The sequence below is a fragment of the Macrobrachium nipponense genome, chromosome 2, assembly GCF_015104395.2.
Source record: "Macrobrachium nipponense isolate FS-2020 chromosome 2, ASM1510439v2, whole genome shotgun sequence".
NCBI lineage: Eukaryota > Metazoa > Arthropoda > Malacostraca > Decapoda > Palaemonidae > Macrobrachium > Macrobrachium nipponense.
The window spans coordinates 46,859,810-46,864,809 of NC_087201.1; the positions used below are offsets into that span (position 1 = coordinate 46,859,810).

Sequence of the window (5,000 nt, forward strand, 5' to 3'; positions counted from 1 at the left end):
TAGCGATGTTCGTGATGAAAATTCCCATTTCCGTAATGTGTGATTTAGGCTGCGCGACTGTTGATATTTGTTCACGGAGAGCTAAAACTTGTAGGTCCTGTAATTGACTCGGTTTACGGCTTAGTCGAAATGGCAATTGCCTGTTAATTGCCCGGTACATATGTTAATACACAAGTGTATTATCAGGTGTAATGCGGTGTAACCTAGACACATGTGTAAGACTTATTTTCATTTAACGGCTGTGACTACTATCCGTTGATGTCTATTTGCCATGTAATAAGGCAGAACTTCTGACATATGTTTCATGTAACGTGTTAGTTACGCTCTCGACGGTCAGCTGCTGGGAGCGATAACAGTTCTTCCGATGGAAACGAACTCTGGGTCAGATTACGTAGTCAGTTACGCGTGCGTTGTCTCCGTGGTTGTTCACTGTCTTTGTGGATGGACTGCTGAGGGAAAGGACAGCAGATGTAATTGCCAAATTGTGACCTAAGAAAATGAGTCTTGAATGAAATGTGGACTGATTAATGCCTGCAAAAGACAGTACTAACTGAAGATGGTAAAAGGTAACTACAGATATTAATAGAGTGTGAACTCAATGCAAGAGGAGAAATTTGACGCTAGATGTGAGGAAGATTGGGAAGGGACAGTCAATTTAATATAAATAATAAAAGAATGGAAACGACTGATTCGAATTGGCAACTTTAGAATTAATGATAGGGATGAAGGTGGTGTGAGTGACCTGGCAGGTGATTCAAGAAAGGTAACGAGTCTGTGCTGAAGACTGGGAAGAGACTGTGGGTGTCTGTGGGATCCAAGGTGTGCGTGTTTGATGTAACTGCTTCACCAACTATTCCTTTCGATGAAGCGTGGACGCTGGATGAGAATGGAAGAAAAATGTGGAAGGTGGGAAGATTAACTGTCTGCATAATTATGTGACGTAGGAAGTTTTTGATGGGAAATGTGGAGATAAGTGTACGAATTGGTAAAAATGTTTTTATAGGTGACAAGAATGGATGCGAGCTTGTTGGAGTGGACTGATCATGCGGAAAGAATGGAGGACGATAAGAGTAGATAATTCAGAAGTGCTTGTATGGATAAGGAGAAGACCTAGAAATGTTTGAAAAGGCATTCGAAGGAAAGAATCTAATATGCAGGAAACGGGAGAAGGCCAGTGAAATGTAGAGGTGATTAACACGATGTATGTAGGTGGACTTGATATCCTACTTTTGTGTGTAAGTGCACAATGAAGCTGATGTTGTGGGAGTTTTCTTTGTGTGTCGTTTATCCACCATCTATCAGTGATAGTATGGAAGCGGCAATGACCGTTGTGCTGCTTTTGCTTTGAAACCACCACCTTTTGACGAAAAAGAATTAATAAGAAAATATAAGAACACACATTTACACAGAAATTGAAAGCATATTGCTACGTCTAATCATAGACTCGTATGATATTAACGTTCTCTGCTGTTTTGGGCTGTGATAAACAATCTTTTTCGTCATAAAAATAAGAAACAGTCGCACATTAAGATGAAATTTCTTCAAGTCTTCAAAGAAAGATTTTTGTCTTTTTTTATACTTGTTACAAAATAGGTATCTTCTTGTGGGGTATAGTAACTGCACTTGAGTGGTTTATCCTTTCGTAAATAAACTTTTTTTTATTTTTGTAAAAGATTTAATTGGACGTTTCATCCTCTCCGTTCACTTTCTTTTCTAACAGAAATGATTCAAGACTAAAACTATTATATTATGCTTCCTGCCATTTGCTTTCATTCAGTTTATTCTAAATTATTATATTGCCTTTTTTTTCATCGTCTTTGCTCTGATCTTAAGAACTCATTCTATATGCAGATATTTTCTCTTAACAGAGTCTAACAAAATAAGGTTCAGTGGAATAGAGTAGGAGATAGATTCGCTTTGTTTCGTTGTCAGTTGACCGTATTTTAGTTTTTATATTTGATTTCTTACTGAGAGGCTTCTCTCTCACATTGACCAACCACTGGATCACTTCTGACTCGGTTACAGAATCAGTTTTTCCGTCGTTCATCTGTAAAGCAGATACCTGATCTTATTATATAAGCGCCTCGGTGGTGTGGTCATTATGGTCTTTGCCTGCCACCTCGGTGGCCGCGAGTTCGATTCTCGGGCATTCCATTGAGGAGTGAGAGATGTGAATTTCTGGTGATAGAAGTTCACTCTCGACGTCGTTCGGAAGTCACGCAAAGCCGTTGGTCCCGTTCCTGAATAACCACTGGTTCCATTCCACGTAAAAACCCCATACAAACAAACAAACTAATCTTATTATTATTGTTATTATTATTATTATTATTATTATTATTATTATTATTAGTTATTATTATTATTATTATTATTATTATTATTATTATTATTATTACTACTGGTTTAATCATTGTTATTTCACGTGGAACACTTATTATTATTAGTAGTAGAAGTAGTAGTATGCAGTTAGTCAAAACAGACTGGCTAAGCCTAAAGCTTACAAAGAATAATTTTTACTCCAAATATCCTTAAGTTATTTCTGCCAGTTCAGTATTCGGTTACAGAATGCTGGCAAAGCACCTTCAATAAAGTTGACTAAGGAGAATTGAAATCTTCCAGGTAAGGACGCGGATCCTATCGGAGTCCTTTCTGATCCTGAAGTTGATGGCCAGGTAAGCGATTCACAGCGGGGGCTCGACTAATTAATGGCTTACCTGTCTGAGTACAGTACACTACGGGATGCTTTGGATGCCAGGTAAATACACATGAGATTAGTTTATCGCTTATTTTCTTTCGCAGTTTATGAATAGTGACAGACTGATGAACGTTAGATTACGTGTGTGGCTGAAATTACGAAAGTTTTACTTTGAGCTTATAAAACAAACTTTACAGCTGGCATATGTCAAAAAAAATTGAAATTAAACTTCATATACATTTTTACTGGATAGGTTCTACATTAAAAAATTGCACAAATTTCGGTTGTGTGCTATAATTGTTTATAGTAGTCATTTAAAGCGGTGTTCGAATACATTGCAACTGCTGCATCTAACTTGTTTAACTTGTTTATGTTGAAAAGGAATGATAGTTATCGCTTAGTGAGGAGCTTCTATGGCAGAACTTGTTTAGAAAAGATGAATCGGTATAACTTCATTTGTTAAGGGCTGTCATCTGACTGGATGTACTGTACAGCGTGTAATGCTGTATGAAACTTTCAACCACGACACATGAAACTCAGCCGCAACCTATGAAACTCTCAGCCACGACCCATTGGTGGCCTGTTTTGGTCCGTATAGCGGTGCCAGACGCACGATCATGGTTAAATTTAACCTTAAATAAAATAAAAACTACTAAAGATAGAGAGCTGCAATTTGGTATGTTTGATGACTGGAGGGTGGATGATCAACATATAAATCTGCGACCCTCCACAGCCTCAGTAGTTTTTAAGATCTGAAGGCAGACAGAAAAATTGCGGACGAGGAGACAAATATCCATCTCAATAGTTTTATATATGCAATATAAGATTAATAGTAGTTTGATATTACAGAAAATTGAAAATGTACTATATATACTATGTTGACCAGAGTGAGAAAAGCAAGAGAAAGATTCTGTGAAAACCGGAGTAAGAAAGTCAGGAAAATACTGTAAAGTCTAGTGTCGAAAATTCAGGAAACAGGTGCTTTGATGAAAACTGTGACAAATTAGTAGGAGTCAGATACGTTGATGATCAGAGTGAAAAAGAACTGGAGAAGTGTACTTGGTAACCAGTAAGAGAAGACAGTAAAAGAAGATGCAGTAAAGATTGGTGTGAAAAATTCAAGAAATAAGTACTGTGATGAATATTGAGAGAAAGCATTAGGAGAAAGATGCTTTGATGATCCAAGTGAAAAAGACTGAAGGGGACTTTGGTGACCAGTGAGAAAAATGCAGTAGGAGAAAGATACTGCAATGAAGATTGTGATAAAGTAAAACGAAGAGAGACACTGTGATAATCAGAGTGCAAAAGGAAATAGGAGAGAGATGCTGTGGTAGTCAGTGTAATGATCAGTGTGAGAAAGACAGTGAGGCGAAGAAGCTGTATTGACTAGTGTGAGATCAGCATTAGGAAAAATGTTTTGTGATGATAAGTGTGAGAAAAGCAGAGGCTGAAATGTACTGTGGTGACCAGTTGGAGAAAGTGAGAAGATGAAAGCGACGGATATGTCAGTGTGTATCAGTGTGAGAAAGACTGGGAGGAAGATACTATTTTACCCAGTGCAAGAAAATTATGCGGAGGAAATTGTGATCAGTAACACTGGAAAAGGCAAGGTCTGGTCCGTCTGGATGTGATAATCAGCCCGAAGAGTAGTCTATAGTCTCATGTCCTGGCGTAACTATATACTCTGTTTTTTTCCATCTGTCCACCCGCCTGTGGTGTTTGCTTATGGTAACACTGCGTCCCGGGCTTTAGATAGTTACGGTATGTGTAAGTTTTAGGTAGATAAAAGGATATCTTGGTGTACATTTGAAATTGAAAAGTGTTTTAATAATTTACTGTATGCGAATTACACCGTTAATATTCGAAATAGGATATTGTTATTATTGTTGAATGTAAGCTGAATGTAAGTATCTAAAGCCAAGGACGCAGTGTTACCATACGCAAACACCACAGGCGGGTGGACAGATGGAAAAAAAACGAATATCGTGGCCCAATTCTTTAGCTGTCTACATACACTTATCTCGCTACTCAGTAGGTAGTTCCACATACACACACGCGCGCGCAAAACCACACGCATAGACACATATATATGTATATGACTGTAAAATATATTTTCTTAGCACAGAATTCCATCTAATAAAAGGCCCCTTTAAAAAATCCCAAGATGTAGAAAGTACATGCTGTATTTCAGCGATCAAGCTGTATTTTGAGTTTTTACGGGCTCTCTTTATTACAATATATTCATATATATATATATATATATATATATATATATATATATATAATATATATATATATATATATA

At 37.3% G+C, this 5,000-nt stretch overlaps 1 protein-coding gene across 10 annotated transcripts in view; it reads left to right on the forward strand.

Annotated features, from left to right (window-relative positions):
• LOC135220554 (zinc finger protein 385B-like) overlaps window positions 1-5,000 on the forward strand; it is a 657,479-nt gene that overhangs the window by 76,313 nt on the left and 576,166 nt on the right. For 6 of the 10 annotated variants that reach the window (XM_064257760.1, XM_064257766.1, XM_064257765.1 and 3 more), the window contains one exon: window positions 2,620-2,755. The exons of the other annotated variants lie outside the window; for them this stretch is intronic. The gene's annotated coding sequence lies outside the window, so the exon portion shown is untranslated. The remainder of the gene's footprint in view (window positions 1-2,619; window positions 2,756-5,000) is intronic. 10 annotated transcript variants of the gene reach the window in all.